At 46.9% G+C, this 17,478-nt stretch overlaps 2 protein-coding genes across 5 annotated transcripts in view; one reads left to right on the forward strand and one right to left on the reverse strand.

Annotated features, from left to right (window-relative positions):
• Positions 1 to 17,478, reverse strand: part of TNFAIP8L2 (TNF alpha induced protein 8 like 2) — a 422,216-nt gene that overhangs the window by 307,110 nt on the left and 97,628 nt on the right. The gene's annotated exons all lie outside the window — the stretch shown is intronic.
• SEMA6C (semaphorin 6C) overlaps positions 1 to 17,478 on the forward strand; it is a 109,993-nt gene that overhangs the window by 18,276 nt on the left and 74,239 nt on the right. For all 3 annotated transcript variants that reach the window (XM_083166487.1, XM_083166485.1, XM_083166486.1), the window contains exon 2: positions 15,800 to 15,857. The gene's annotated coding sequence lies outside the window, so the exon portion shown is untranslated. The remainder of the gene's footprint in view (positions 1 to 15,799; positions 15,858 to 17,478) is intronic.

A 17,478-nucleotide genomic window follows, 5' to 3' on the forward strand; every position in this document is an offset into this window, starting at 1 on the left:
CTGGGCTTGTGTAATGGGCACCAGATTCTGGGGGCTTCCAAATCATAATTTGCCCCAACGTGAGGTAAAAAGTTCCAAATTCGGGGTAATTTAAGTCATAAAAACACTGAGGCACCAAAAACATTGTGCCTTATGCCTCAGCGGCGTCACTTGAAAGTGAATCAGCCAAGCTTTCACGGATCATCATTCAACTTCCAAAATGGCCGCCTATGCAAGTTCACTTTCATAGTCTATTAGAGGGGCAAGCAATGTGGAAAATCAGGACAAATAGTCATCCAGATTACCATATGTCTGGAGCAGCTGCAGAATTCCTGTGCTGACAAATAAACATTGCATTAGAAACACATGGGATAAAACGCCAATACGCAAATTATTCCCAGCTTGCGCAAAACAGATGTGCGGCTTTCCAGCTTTATATACCAATGATACTAGGATTATTTGCAGAGATTAGGTAACGGATTTTTACGTGCAGATGTCTCTATTACAATCAGTATCAGCATTATTTGCAGATTAAGCATAGTGCCTTTATTAACTCCTCATAGCGGCGGATGGTTACAAGATAAAAAAGTCCGGTTCATGCGACTCTGTGGGGATGGATATAGTAACGGACAGCGATAGAAAATATTAAAGATAATAAATCATAAAGTAAACGGGAAGCATTGTACATGCATGAAGCGCATGAGCTGTGGATTGGAAGCCTGCACGTTCCACTGTCATTGAGAATCAAAAAATTAAGTAACAGAAAGAATTTTAATTTTTTTTTAAAATATGTAAATATATTAAAAAAAATATATATTATAAATAAGGACATTGGATTGGAATCTGAGGCAAAACAAATATGATTTGACACTTTTCACATGATTTTGGGCCAGAGGCATTAGAATGTTGAAAAAAGGTCCCAAATGGTACAAGTGTATGGGCACCTTAAGAACCATGCACAGCAGTGTAAAGGTGGCCGCAGATTTATCTTCAGATCTGGCTGGTTGGAACGAAAAAATGGTTATGGATGAGCACAAATGACAAAATGCTGGAGAACTGACAAACTGTCACTCATCCATAACCATGTTTTTGTTCCAACCAGACAGATCTGCAGATAAATCTTACTAGTGTATGGGCACCTTTAGATCTCGCTTATGATCTTCCCTACCGTTAGACTTACTTATTATGATACTGTTCCGAGCAACTCCAACAGACCATGTTTTTAGGATTCTCTTACATATGCCAAGGTGACTTAACAGCTGCGTCGCCCAATGATATCATTTAGAACGTGGGGGTGGTTTCTCTGCAGAGAGTATAGAAGAAGGCAGCTTTCCTTAATGCTCTGCGTAATATGAAGTATAGATATGTACAAAAAGGATGTCACTGTAAGTCACCTGCGTCTGTGTGGAAGACTCGGTGTAGAGGAAGCAATTATTTAGGTATTATCATATCTGTGTTTCCTACCTCCCCACACAAACTAATCTTAGAGGTGTGAAACCGGTGATCGTTACAGTGGGAGCGCTTCCTCTCCCCCTCATGAATCACCATAACGGAATCAAGCTCTGTGCAGGTGGGAAGGCAGGTTGTGTTACCCAGGAGCTGGCTGACGAAACAGTGTGTGTGTGTGTGTGTGTGTGTGTGTGTGTGTGTGTGTGTGTGTGTGTGTGTGTGTGTGACTTGTGGGTGGTGAGCCCAGGTGCAAAAATATAATTTGGGCCCACCTCCTGCTCCCCAACCCAAGTTCACAATGTCAGTTGGTGTCAGGGGGAGGCAAAGTGTGACAGGGGAAAACAGTGGGTGACAGGAAGAGGTTGACAGAGGCAGAAGTGTGCTCCTTAGTCCTCAGGTCCAGTTCACAGCACCTGCTGCACCAGCATACCTCCCAACTGTCAAAATTTTAGAGGGACAGTCCCGATTTTCGGGTCCTGTCCCGCTGTCCCACCCGCGGCAGGCATTGTCCCGCTGCGGGGGGTGGCAGTTGGGAGACCCCCCAATCTAGTAGAATAGACGCTGTGCGCATGCGCACAGCGTCTATTCTCGTATGAAAATGAGGTCACGGCTAATTAGCATAAGCCGCACCCTCATTTGCATACGCCCCGCCCCCTTTTCGGGCGCTCGCGCGGCGAGTGTCCCTATTTCTTCACGTCAAAAGTTGGGAGGTATGCACCAATGATAGTTCCGGGCACCCCATTATTCTATCACTTCACGCGATCACTGGACACCAGGATCCATTTCCAGTTTTGCCCACACACATTAGTAGTCATGTGGCAGAGATCAGGGTGGTTGGATCAAACATTGGCGTAGTCGGCAGAATGCAGGCACACAGTAAGGCGGACGGTTCCCTAATCAGAAAACAAGGCAGCTGTAGGAATGCAGGCGGATAAGACAGGTGGGTTTCATCGAAATCTGTCTTTATAATACAGGTTATTCAAACTGGATAAGTTCACTCATCATTGGACCTAGACTCCCACCCGATAGCGGTGGAAGCACAGACAAGCAAGGCTTCCCTCCAGTCGTGTCCCGAGTGCCAGAATCTCCAGGCCCAAACTTTGAGTTGGCGACATGCCTTTGGCATCTGAGGGTGTCCAAAGTTGGGCGTTAGGCCTCAAGGACCCCAATTCCACCAAGATTACTCGATGAGTTCACTCATGGGGCAGAATTGACAAATTCCCCCCTAGAATCACATTGGCGGGAATGGGGGGGGGGGGTCATTTTGGAAAGCCAGTGGCACACTAATGTTTCACCGTAGTTATTGCCATTAATGTCGCTCACTAATACAGGTCAGGGGGAGAGAGAGCAAAAAAAGCCGTGAATTCTAAATAAGCTTTCAGTAAATTAAAAGCAAATCACTCATTCGATTTGAAGGTTACGGATAGGTACCGGGGACGGCGAGTCAGGCTGCAGCGCTGGTGCGGTGTGAACGACTAGGATGGCATTCAGCTCACGTACCCATAGCTACTCTCTGGAGATTGATCTAATGGTTATCACTGCAACCCCCCCCCCCCCCGGGCGATGATCCCCCATACTCAGGGTGGGACAGATTTATCTAGAGATGGATGCGATATAGTCAGGCTAACCTCGTTACCAGCCAAGATCTTTGTTTTTTCGGAAAGCAGGGTCGGGGGGGGGGGTTGGGGGGGGGGGGTGAGGCGGCAGTTTGTGTAATCGGTGGAATAAGCTGTGATTTATTCTGGAACTGAGAACCTCCGTATGCTACTGACCTTCTCCTAGCGCTTGATTTCATTAGGAGATGACACGCTCCAATCTAAGACGCCTGAGACGGATGCCGGGCGCGCTTTCTGTTCCGGCTCGGAGTCGTATGCTAATCGTTATTTTGTATAGCAGCACCACAGACTGCAGAGCGGTACAGCGGAGGGCGAGGTCAACTCTCTTCCTCCTAGGGATGGAAATCGCATTGCCATATTTCTAAATGTTTTTGTCTTCATGGTAGTTCTTTTACCATTCAATGACAGCATTCCGATGTTTGCCACCATTGAATGGTAAACATTTCTTGGGGATTCAATGGTCCTGCCCTCCGACCAGCCATGATGCAGCGCTTCTGCGTAGGTGTGGCCGTGCTAAAGAAATTTGCGCAAGCACAAAAAGGTTTTTTTTTTGCGCATGCACAAATCGTAAAAAAAACATTTCTATCGAATTCTTTTGATTCGATGGTCAGCTATCATCATCATTTGATGATGAGCTTCCGAAGTCCATCCCTACCTCCTCCCACTTACTTTCTGGTGTATATGTGGTACCCCTGTTTGCTCTGCACTCTTTCTGATTCTCCATGACCCAATACCATTAGCCGTGTATTATGTATCAGCAGTTACTTACATAGCACAGAGAGATTACTATGCTAACCACAGAGCACACTGTGCTGTTAATGTGCTAGCTAGCATGTATGACATAGGTGTTAGCGCTGACCCCCGCTGACCGCACTGACCCGGCAGCAGTGCGATCCCATAGCCCAGGGGTGGGGAACCTTTTGAGGTCCGAGGGCCATTTGCATTGAGGCATAATACCTCGTGGGCCATTTAAAAAAACAACAACTTACAAATCATCCTGCGGCAGCCGCCCCAAGCTCCGGCGGCTGCCGTAGGTTACGAGTCGCCGGCCTGTGTGGTCCGGCGGCTGTGCAGGGTGTCTCATACAGGGGAAATCTCGCGAGAGGTCGGTAGCTCTCGCGAGATTTCACCTGCACTTGACTCGCTGTACAGCCGTCGGGTGGGTGGGCGGGCCAGAAAGACCAGCTCCGGGGGGCCGTATACGGCCCGCGGGCCGGAGGTTCCCCACCGCTGCTGTAGCCCATAGGCTACAATGGGCTATCGCCATCTCAGAATTGCGATAGCCCTGAGATGCGAAGCCAGGCTGCCCGATGTTGGTACATTGGGGTGATGCTTAGTATTTGCAGCTAACCCCCGAAAACGGGTGTTTTCGTGGATTTAGCCACAAATATGGTTTGATAAATGTGGCCCTATATGCCTACCTCATATCTATCTACTACTGTATCCCATCATCAGTCATCAGAGAGTCCCATAGCCGCTGGCTCTATGGGGGGTATCCTATTAGCCCCGATGCTGGTGTCCCTTAGCCCCGATATGCGCTGTTATCAGTTATTATACTTCAAGCATGTGAAGCATTATCCCTGATGAGCAGCCAATAAAAATGTCCATTGATCGCAATGTCCGCCCTTTTTCTTTTTCTGAAACGGGCCTTATATCTGGTCATTGGAACACACACAATACACCAGGCCCCCAGCACCGGGCTGTGTAGTGTAACGATGCAGCGTAAATCACATGACAGACACAGAATAACACCACTAGGTCTGTACTAGAGACGCCAAGAATTAGTATTAAAAAAAGTAAAAAACTGTCAGTTACTGCATAACGGAGGCAGGTGTGAGAGGCAGCTGCGGCACCGTAGCATTGTGTGTACAGGGTCACACACAGATGTACAAGTGTCGCTCATCAGGCTGATCAATGTGGTCTGGCCACAGAGTTTTGTCGCTTCCAGGTGTATTAAAGTGCAGATAAGATGCTCCCTGCGGCCTTGCCACGCGGGATGGGGCACGCTGGCAGGGGCTGCTTGGTGCAAGAGGGCACACCTGTGTTTATCTGCGCGTAGACCCAAAGATGGTGAGAGGAAGCATTGCCCCTTCCCACGTAATTCACAGGCATAAGTGCCTAATATGTGGAACTACAATTCCCAGCATGCCTCACCACAATGGCTATAGAAGAAAGGCACTCAGACACGTTCAGCAATTACAACGGACAGCGTGTATTAGCAAACAGTGGGGCTATTTCAGACTTGATCGCTCAGGTCTGAATTCGTCCACGATGGTTGGGGTTTGCAATTGCACGAAGATACGCTTGTGCAAACCACGGGAGCAAGCGCCTTCGGCGAGTTTATCACTCGCTGAGGGGAGGGCAGTAGACCATCCAGCTTTGATTGGCGCGCCCATGACAATGCTCAGAGGACACCTGTGTGTATGCCGTCTTGGGGCGGGTGGGAGTGCTGGCCCCGAATCTGTTGGGAAGCGCACGCTGCACGCGAGGGGATGTGTCAGCATACATGCCTCCTAGTGAGGGGATTCGCTCAGCAGAGGGGGGGGGGGGGGTTACCTACTTGCTGGGCAACCAATATATGCAGCCTAGCAAGCACGTCTGAATCACCCCCTCAATGTCCATCCTTAACCATTCTCTGGGATGACTCCCAATCCTCAGGGCTTAACACGCTCAGCTCGTACGTTCCTGTGACGACCCGCTCACGAGCAGCATCTTGCTGGTGTGTACCCAGCATAACAGTATAAATGCAATGAAATTTACTGTCCTAAGAAATCACTGTTAAATCTGACATATACTGTAGTAGCTTGAATCTCCATGGATGGTCAGTATTCTGCCAAGTATTCCTTTAAATAGATGGTGGCATGAACTTCAGAAGGAACATAGAACCCAATGCTGCCCGCGGTCATGTACCCAATACTCTGATGTAACGTTCCTGTACCCAGTAGCCGCTGCTCAGTGCTGGCGTTACACCCGTTCTGTGTTTCTGCTGGATCTCATTACATTACAGGTAATATGTGTTCCGGTTCTGACTGTAGCTGTGATAGAACGATGCAGTATATACATTCCATGTGATTTCATTGCACAAAGGACAGAATATAGGTGGCTATGAAAGACCCTTTGTCGTTGTCCAGTCCTGCACTGGGTGCGCTGGTGGAGGCCTCTGATAATTGGGAGGTTTGCACTGGTTAATCGTAGGTAAGTGATTCTGTTCTAGCGATTAGCCACAGTCGGCGCAGTGGGAGACCGGCAGAAACCTGGGGATGGTTTGTGTGTAGGAACACCTGACCCCTTTTAGCTTGTACTTGCAGAACGGTTACGGTCTTATTTTAGTAGATTCGCTCAGCTGATTTCACATGTTGCTCTGCCTGCAGGAACCCACGGGCAAGGCTTTGCATGTTCTGGGCTTCTCATAGAATGGGGAATTCTTTGTGCACTGAGGGGTTTTTAACAGCTGCGGCCATTTTGCAAAGTGGAGATTGTGCTCCAGTACATGGGATGGTAAACGGTCCAGGTAGGCCTCACAAGAGCAATATGACTCAATGGCGCTGTGTGGGCTCCTCTCCCGTGTGCCCTCACCTTAGCTCCACCGTGCCCACGCTATTTGGATGCTTAAGTGGTGTAACATAGACAAATGCGCAGAAAACAAAATGGCTTCCTATCAGTTGTGCACGTGACTGTGAATCAGGGCATTATTTGTCTCTTTATCCATAGCTCCTCCCACTGCGTCATTAGCTGATCACACTCTGTTGTTTATCGCCACTTTGTAAACAAACAGCTCTCTGTCGTGTAAAACGACATTAATCCATATTAATGGCGGCTCATTGCCTCTCAGGCGCTAGGGAATTGTCAGTGCGGACCGACTTACCGCGCAATGATATGTGGCTGTACAAGTAGAGCGCAGCATGGTCGCCAATGAAGCCGACGCATGTACCAGCCACACCCCTCTATTTCCCCTGCTACTATAATGGCGACTACATCTCACACCTGTTATTTGCATAGAATGTCACAGGCATTAGGGGTAGAGCCAAATAAAGTAAGAGAGAGAGTGGCGACCGGCTAGAGGTTACAGGGAACACGGCGTGCGGTCACACATTTGTCTTTGAAGTGACATAAGCCATGATCACCGGGGTGTAATGCAAGATGGCCGGAAAGTATAGGGATTCCCAGCACAGCTGGCGTAAGTGAGCGGAGCCTAAATCCGGATCTGGCCGTGTGATGAAACCGTAGAGGGGTGACAAACACATGAGGGAATGAGGGCGGCTTTCTCCGGCGAGGGCTAAGTAAACTGCTAACAGTAACAGATGACTTTCTGGTCTCCTTAGCATTTGTCATAGGAGAGGCTGCAGGCTGAGCTGTGATACTAATGTATGGGGGGTGTACCGGCAGGAGCACTCCATACACTCAGTCTAATTACATTACACCAGGGGAAGCCAACTACAGTTGTCACTTTCCAGGTCTTTTTACAAACTCAAGTCAGCTGTGTCAGTGAGTAATGAATGCACCTGTGCAGCTGCTAAGTGACCTGGGAAATGAGCCAGTGAGTAGTATAGAAAGCATGATCTGGTGGTAGCTTTTGAGGACTGGAGTTGGCTCCCCCTGTATTACACCATACAATGAAACATGAGTTATGGTAAAAAAGCAAAATTATGTCTCATGTTGCAGTGTATCCCCCATGTAACTGTCCAAGAGCTATCCAATGTACCCATGCTATTTACTCCCATGTATATGTCCAACAGCTATCCCATGTACCTGTGCTATGTACTCCCCTGTATCTGTCCAAGAGCTATCCCATGTACCCGTGCTATATACTCCCATGTACCTGTCCAAGAGCTATCCCATGTACCTGTGCTATGTACTCCCATGTATCTGTCCAACAGCTATCCCATGTACCTGTGCTATGTACTCCCATGTATCTGTCCAAGAGCTATCCCATGTACCTGTGCTATGTACTCCCATGTACCTGTCCAAGAGCTATCCCATATACCCGTGCTATGTACTCCCATGTACCTGTCCAAGAGCTATCCCATGTACCTGTGCTATGTACTCCCATGTATCTGTCCAACAGCTATCCCATGTACCTGTGCTATGTACTCCCATGTATCTGTCCAAGAGCTATCCCATGTACCAATGCTATGTACTCCCATGTATCTGTCCAACAGCTATCCCATGTACCCGTGCTATGTACTCCCATGTATCTTTCCAAGAGCTATCCCATGTACCTGTGCTATGTACTCCCATGTATCTGTCCAACAGCTATCCCATGTACCTGTGCTATGTACTCCCATGTATCTGTCCAAGAGCTATCCCATGTACCAATGCTATGTACTCCCATGTATCTGTCCAACAGCTATCCCATGTACCCGTGCTATGTACTCCCATGTATCTTTCCAAGAGCTATCCCATGTACCTGTGCTATGTACTCCCATGTACCTGTCCAAGAGCTATCCCATGTACCTGTGCTATGTACTCCCATGTATCTGTCCAAGAGCTATCCCATGTACCAATGCTATGTACTCCCATGTATCTGTCCAACAGCTATCCCATGTACCCGTGCTATGTACTCCCATGTATCTTTCCAAGAGCTATCCCATGTACCTGTGCTATGTACTCCCATGTACCTGTCCAAGAGCTATCCCATGTACCTGTGCTATGTACTCCCATGTATCTGTCCAACAGCTATCCCATGTACCCGTGCTATGTACTCCCCTGTACCTGTCCAAGAGCTATCCCATGTACCTGTGCTATGTACTCCCATGTACCTGTCCAAGAGCTATCCCATGTACCCGTGCTATGTACTCCCATGTACCTGTCCAAGAGCTATCCCATGTACCTGTGCTATGTACTCCCATGTATCTGTCCAACAGCTATCCCATGTACCTGTGCTATGTACTCCCATGTACCTGTCCAAGAGCTATCCCATGTACCTGTGCTATGTACTCCCATGTATCTGTCCAAGAGCTATCCCATGTACCAATGCTATGTACTCCCATGTATCTGTCCAACAGCTATCCCATGTACCCGTGCTATGTACTCCCATGTATCTTTCCAAGAGCTATCCCATGTACCTGTGCTATGTACTCCCATGTACCTGTCCAAGAGCTATCCCATGTACCTGTGCTATGTACTCCCATGTATCTGTCCAACAGCTATCCCATGTACCCGTGCTATGTACTCCCCTGTATCTGTCCAAGAGCTATCCCATGTACCTGTGCTATGTACTCCCATGTACCTGTCCAAGAGCTATCCCATGTACCCGTGCTATGTACTCCCATGTACCTGTCCAAGAGCTATCCCATGTACCTGTGCTATGTACTCCCATGTATCTGTCCAACAGCTATCCCATGTACCTGTGCTATGTACTCCCATGTACCTGTCCAAGAGCTATCCCATGTACCCGTGCTATGTACTCCCATGTATCGGTCCAACAGCTATCCCATTTACCTGTGCTATGTATCTGTCCACACCCTGCCAGCAGTGCCCTATGCAGTCCCCCCCTCCCCCCAGCTGGTAGCCCCGGATGTGGGTCACGTGGATGTTTCCATACACTGTATATCATACAACTACACAAGCACCCGCTCTCCCATATCTGCATTCTGTCCTTATATGGCTCACCTCCCACAGTGTAACCTTCGTAGTGCGCTCAACATGGCTGCCTCCTCTGCTATACTTGTGGATGGGATGATAAATACATGGACCTGACTGTCATATTGGACTCTACTCTGCACTGCAATCACCCCATTCTGTCATTTCTTCTAGAGGTAACCTATTCCACCCAGGGTAATCCTACACAGTACGCCCAAGATGGCTGCCTCACCTGTTACCTTGTTGGGGTGGAATACACAACTCGTGGAAATTATTATCCAGAATAATATTATCCAGAATATATATATATATTGCCTGCCCCAACACCACATTGTGCCTACTGTTCTCGCAAGGCTTTCTGTTATCTCTGTGTCACTCTATTACCTAAATCCTGTCTGTAAGCACCTTGGGTGCTGTCGGTGAAAGCCTGTGTATAATCGATTTACCGGAACGGAGTCGTTCATAGATACAGTATATTGTTTTGGCTTTGCAATACAGTAGATACCCAATATATGCCCGATATATCTAAATATATATCGGTGCATCATCGTGCAGGAGCAACCGGTGATTGATTGCTCACTGCGCGGACGCATGCAAATGTTTGGGCAGCGTGTACGGAGAATACGCTGCCTGATCCGTCTGTAGTTATAGCAATTGATCTGCAGATATATCTGCTAGTGTGTGCTCAGCTTAACAGCGCCCCAATGTGACAGATTAGACCACACTGCATACACTTTGTAAGTTTCATAGGGTTACAAATAAAACATGGAAGTAAATACTTAAGAATATAACTACTGTCCTGTGATAGGTTTGGGTGTATGTACTGTACATGGAGGGTTATTATGCAGAGGGTTTGGGTGTATGCACTGTACACGGAGAGTTATTATGCAGAGGGTTTGGGTGTATGTACTGTACACGGAGGGTTATTATGCAGAGGGTTTGGGTGTATGTACTGTACACGGAGGGGTATTATGCAGAGGGTTTGGGTGTATGTACTGTACACGGAGGGGTATTATGCAGAGGGTTTGGGTGTATGTACTGTACACGGAGGGTTATTATGCAGAAGGTTTGGGTGTATGTACTGTACACAGAGGGTTATTATGCAGAGGGTTTGGGTGTATGTACTGTAAATGGAGGGTTATTATGCAGAGGGTTTGGGTGTATGTACTGTACACGGAGGGTTATTGTGCAGAGGGTTTGGGTGTATGCACTGTACACGGAGGGGTATTATGCAGAGGGTTTGGGTGTATGTACTGTACATGGAGAGTTATTATGCAGAGGGTTTGGGTGTATGCACTGTACACGGAGGGGTATTATGCAGAGGGTTTGGGTGTATGTACTGTAAACGGAGGGTTATTATGCAGAGGGTTTGGGTGTATGTACTGTAAACGGAGGGTTATTATGCAGAGGGTTTGGTTGTATGTACTGTACACGGAGGGTTATTATGCAGAGGGTTTGGTTGTATGTACTGTACACGGAGGGTTATTATGCAGAGGGTTTGGGTGTATGTACTGTACACGGAGGGTTATTATGCAGAGGGTTTGGGTGTATGCACTGTACACGGAGGGGTATTATGCAGATGGTTTGGGTGTATGTACTGTACATGGAGGGGTATTATGCAGATGGTTTGGGTGTATGTACTGTACACTGAGGGTTATTATGCAGAGGGTTTGGGTGTATGTACTGTACACGGAGGGTTATTATGCAGAGGGTTTGGGTGTATGTACTGTACACGGAGGATTATTATGCAGAGGGTTTGGGTGTATGTACTGTACACGGAGGGTTATTATGCAGAGGGTTTGGGTGTATGTACTGTACACGGAGGGTTATTATGCAGAGGGTTTGGGTGTATGTACTGTACACGGAGGGTTATTATGCAGAGGGTTTGGGTGTATGTACTGTACATGGAGGGGTATTATGCAGATGGTTTGGGTGTATGTACTGTACACGGAGGGTTATTATGCAGAGGGTTTGGGTGTATGTACTGTACACGGAGGGTTATTATGCAGAGGGTTTGGGTGTATGTACTGTACACGGAGGGTTATTATGCAGAGGGTTTGGGTGTATGTACTGTACACGGAGTATTATTATGCAGAGGGTTTGGGTGTATGTACTGTACACGGAGGGTTATTATGCAGAGGGTTTGGGTTTATGCACTGTACACGGAGGGTTATTATGCAGAGGGTTTGGGTGTATGTACTGTACACGGAGGGTTATTATGCAGAGGGTTTGGGTTTATGCACTGTACACGGAGGGTTATTATGCAGAGGGTTTGGGTGTATGTACTGTACACGGAGGGTTATTATGCAGAGGGTTTGGGTGTATGTACTGTACACGGAGGGTTATTATGCAGAGTGTTTGGGTGTATGTACTGTACATGGAGGGTTATTATGCAGAGGGTTTGGGTGTATGCACTGTACATGGAGGGTTATTATGCAGAGGGTTTGGGTGTATGTACTGTACACGGAGGGTTATTATGCAGAGGGTTTGGGTGTATGTACTGTACACGGAGGGTTATTATGCAGAGGGTTTGGGTGTATGCACTGTACACGAAGGGGTTATTATGCAGAGGGTTTGGGTGTATGTACTGTACACGGAGGGTTATTATGCAGAGGGTTTGGGTGTATGTACTGTACACGGAGGGTTATTATGCAGAGGGTTTGGGTGTATGTACTGTACACGGAGGGGTATTATGCAGAGGGTTTGGATGTATGTACAGTACACGGAGGGTTATTATGCAGAGGGTTTGGGTGTATGTACTGTACACGGAGGGTTATTATGCAGAGGGTTTAGGTGTATGCACTGTACACGGAGGGTTATCATGCAGAGGGTTTGGGTGTATGTACTGTACACGGAGGGTTATTATGCAGAGGGTTTGGGTGTATGTACTGTACACGGAGGGGTATTATGCAGAGGGTTTGGGTGTATGTACTGTACACGAAGGGTTATTATGCAGATGGTTTGGGTGTATGTACTGTACACGGAGGGTTATTATGCAGAGGGTTTGGTGTATGTACTGTACACGGAGGGTTATTATGCAGAGGGTTTGGGTGTATGTACTGTACACGGAGGGTTATTATGCAGAGGGTTTGGGTGTATGTACTGTACACGGAGGGTTATTATGCAGAGGGTTTGGGTGTATGCACTGTACACGGAGGGTTATTATGCAGAGGGTTTGTGTGTATGTACTGTACAAGGAGGGTTATTATGCAAAGGGTTTGGGTGTATGTACTGTACACGGAGGGTTATTATGCAGAGGGTTTGTGTGTATGTACTGTACAAGGAGGGTTATTATGCAGAGGGTTTGGGTGTATGTACTGTACACGGAGGGTTATTATGCAGAGGGTTTGGGTGTATGTACTGTACACGGAGGATTATTATGCAGAGGGTTTGGGTGTATGTACTGTACACGGAGGGTTATTATGCAGAGGGTTTGGGTGTATGCACTGTACACTGAGGGGTATTATGCAGAGGGTTTGGGTGTGTGTACTGTACACGGAGGGTTATTATGCAGAGGGTTTGGGTGTATGTACTGTACACGGAGGGTTATTATGCAGAGGGTTTGGGTGTATGTACTGTACACGGAGGGTTATTATGCAGAGGGTTTGGGTGTATGTACTGTACACGGAGGGTTATTATGCAGAGGGTTTGGGTGTATGTACTGTACACGGAGGGTTATTATGCAGAGGGTTTGGGTGTATGTACTGTACACGGAGGGTTATTATGCAGAGGGTTTGGGTGTATGTACTGTACACGGAGGGTTATTATGCAGAGGGTTTGGGTGTATGTACTGTACACGGAGGGTTATTATGCAGAGGGTTTGGGTGTATGTACTGTACACGGAGGGTTATTATGCAGAGGGTTTGGGTGTATGTACTGTACACGGAGGGTTATTATGCAGAGGGTTTGGGTGTATGTACTGTACACGGAGGGTTATTATGCAGAGGGTTTGGGTGTATGTACTGTACACAGAGGGTTATTATGCAGAGGGTTTGGGTGTATGTACTGTACACGGAGGGTTATTATGCAGAGGGTTTGGTGTATGTACTGTACACGGAGGGTTATTATGCAGAGCGCCATGTGGTGGCCGGGAACGGTAATGATTGGCACACTGCCGGGTTATAGTCTGTAAGCATCGCTATTAAGGGACAGGATTGTGCTTAAAAAAGATGGAAGACCTATAAATATATGTACGATGCACTATTTTAATTTTTCCGTTCATGTTGGAAGTTCATAAACCGGCTCATTAAAGTTGTAACGTTGTCTCTTTAGCGCCTATAAACTCTCGGCTCATAGGGAAAGGAATCCATCACTGGGAAATAGGATAACTTCTGCTAGATAAGTACGGAGCACCATTAGCTTTAATTTCTATGGAAAGGGTCCAGATTTCAGAAAATCTTTGATTAAAAGGAATTCGGTAATAGAGAGGCAGCCATATCCTTCTATGCAGTTACCAAGATTATTAGCAATGTTGACAGTTCTGATGGATTCAGTGTTAAACTATTCCTTTATAGAGTTGTTAATGATATGGAGGCTTGCGGGGAAAAAACACAACTCACTGTTTATACACAAAAAGCTGAAATGATAAAGCACAGCATGTCAGTTACACTTGCTGTGACGTCACAGGCAATATCCTCCTGTACAAATTCATCACACTGCAGTTTATCACAGAAACCACAGTTTCCAGAATATATATATATATGTATACATAGCACTACTACTGGGGACATCTGTAACTGGCACTACTATTGACATCTGTAGCTGGCACTACTGGGGACATCTGTAACTGGCACTACTATTGACATCTGTAGCTGGCACTACTGGGGACATCTGTAGCTGGCACTACTGGGGACATCTGTAACTGGCACTACTATTGACATCTGTAGCTGGCACTACCATGGACATGATATGTAACTGGCACTACTGGGGACATCTGTAACTGGCACTACTGGGGACATCTGTAGCTGGCACTACTGGGGACATCTGTAACTGGCACTACTATTGACATCTGTAGCTGGCACTACAATGGACATGTTATGTAACTGGAACTACTGGGGACATCTGTAACTGGCACTACTGGGGACATCTGTAGCTGGCACTACTGGGGACATCTGTAGCTGGCACTACCATGGACATGATATGTAACTGGCACTAGTGTGGACATCTGTAACTGGCACTACTGGGGACATCTGTAGCTGGCACTACTGGGGACATCTGTAGCTGGCACTACCATGGACATGATATGTAACTGGCACTAGTGTGGACATCTGTAACTGGCACTACTGGGGACATCTGTAGCTGGCACTACTATTGACATCTGTAGCTGGCACTACCATGGACATGTTATGTAACTGGAACTACTGGAGACATCTGTAACTGGCACTGAATATGTGCAAAAAAATGATTGCTTGGTATACAAATTCAGTATCTGAGATAGGACACAAACCTTGTCTCATGTTTTGAAACATTGTTTCATGCACAAACAAAATATATTTGTGTATTTCATGTGTTTGATGTGTTTATACAACATAAATGCAAGATGCATCACTAAAATATAAAGATATTCTGAAATACGGAATAATCCATTATCCAACCTACTTCTGTTCCCGAGCGTTTTGGATAAGGGATACTCACCCTGTATATAACGCAGCTCACTAATGCACTGTTATTTTCTGTATTTATTAACATTCCAAAGAGTTTTTACTTGCTCTGTGCTACAACCAGTGGCGTAACTATAGCTCCGCAGCTCCCGCGGTGGCGGGGGGGCGCAGAGAAATTGGGGGCGCCGCCGGGGGGGCTGCGGGGCTATAGTTACCCGCGGTCTGCGTCTCGCCCGTCTCTCTGTCTGGACCTTCCTGACGTCACGGCCTCACGCCTCCCCCGCCCCATCCGCCAAAAGGGGGCACACGAGACGCTAGAGTGCCCCATTCGCAGCAATGAGAAACACGAGTGTGTAAGACACCCCATCTGCCGGCCACGCGCTCACCTGCCTCCACCAGCGCTATGGATATGTCGCGCTGGCCAGCTGGCTAAGGCATCAGCACTTTTGGACAGTTGTGTGCTTTTTTTGCCTTGCTAACAAAGATCATATCAGGCCAATAGCCCTATAATATACTATGGTAACCAGTAATGTCACTTAGCCAATCTCATCTCTTTTCTCATTTCTATTACAGACTTGACGTAGTGACCGAAGTCCCAGCTTCTCATCTCTTACAGCGAAGCATCACCAAGGTAAGACCCCCAAGGGGGCGATATCACAATTTATCTCTACGTTTTCACCCAACACTCTATGGTTTATGTGGTTTGTTGTCAGTGGCGCTGCAATATGATCGCACGGCAATATAAACATGGTTATTTTAGCAACCTATTTATCTGACCCAAGCAACAATCGTACTGGATATATGTGTGTAAATTAGCGATGGGCTAAAGGATTTTGGGGAATGACATCACTGGCGCTACTATAGGGTCAAGCGAGGTGACCTTCTGCATACACAGACCAGGAGAACGACACGGAGGGGTTAAAGAGCGGGATTAATGGTGGATTATAGCACTTCTGTCGTGTTATTAATAAGCAGTGTTGTGCGGATTAATCTGCAGTTCTAGTAAACCCAGTGCGTAAAACCTGTTAGCTAAAGAATTTCTTTGGGAGAGAAAAAGACGAATGACTGGGTATAATGAGAAGTGATGTGTGAGCCGCGGAGGTCAGTAACGCAAGGTTTAGGTTCTACGGCTTCGCTAATAATGCACAAAACATGGCTTTTTCCAATAAAACAGGATGCTCGCAGCCTTGATAAATCACATTCATTCATATTCATAGCCACAACATAAAAGGGAGCACAAATCTCTGACGGAAGGTGCAGAATACATAATACACAACAAACGCATTCAGGGGAAATCCACGGCACTTCAAGTAATGAAAGGGAGGGAATCCTCCGATTACCCTAATAAGGGTTATGCTTCATGTAGCTAAGCATAGGCCCAGCAGGGATGGGCCCCCACCGTTATCGGAGCCCCCAACAGTTCCGCTGTTAAAGTAAATCAGAGCCAGGTTGCTAAATATTCCTTAGAGGTGGGACCTCAATTATTTGGGAGAAACTCCCCGACTGCAGCTTTAAGGTATGCAAATCAGTTTGTCACCTTACAGTATCTGATTGGTGTTCTCATTAAACAGAGCAGTCATTGGTCAATATTTGTAAGCAATGCGTTATAAAAGGGTGTCTAGCTTACATGTAGCATCAAGAAGAAGTCACAGGCTTGCGGTCTCATAGGTAACACAGTTTCACTGTCCTACTCATGACATCCAGATCAAATAAATCCATTTGATAACCTTAACATGCTATATTTTAGTTTTAACCCCTGCTTAGGCATCACCCGTGCCCTTACACAATGAAGGACATGTTTTACATGCGGGCCGGGCTTCAGCCACAAGCATCGCACCAGGTCAAGGGATCCTGGGGAAAGTGAGACAATGGGGGGTGCTCAGACACTGTGTCTCAGTGATTCTGCAGGGGTGTACAGTTACTTTTGATGCATAATAAATAGACTGTATTGTCTGCAGTCCCCTTTTATGTGTGCCCAGGGCGGGGAAGCCGGCATAGAAAGCGGCAGCCACAGCTCACTGGAAACAGCAGCTGAAAGAAGGTTCTGACAGATGTAGGACATTGTCCACCCAGGACGCACAATGGGGCATTGAGAACACCAGGGTTATAGAACAACACACTCCACATTAATTGGTCATTTATACACACATGGCGGCCACGGCGGTCTATTAGCCATGTCACTTATTTCATCAATATTATTGGAGAGAACAGTGATGTAACTAGATGTTTGTAGGCCCCGTAGCAAAAGCTTC

This window comes from Crinia signifera, chromosome 12 (genome assembly GCF_055691185.1).
Source record: "Crinia signifera chromosome 12, ASM5569118v1, whole genome shotgun sequence".
NCBI classification, from domain to species: Eukaryota; Metazoa; Chordata; class Amphibia; order Anura; family Myobatrachidae; genus Crinia; species Crinia signifera.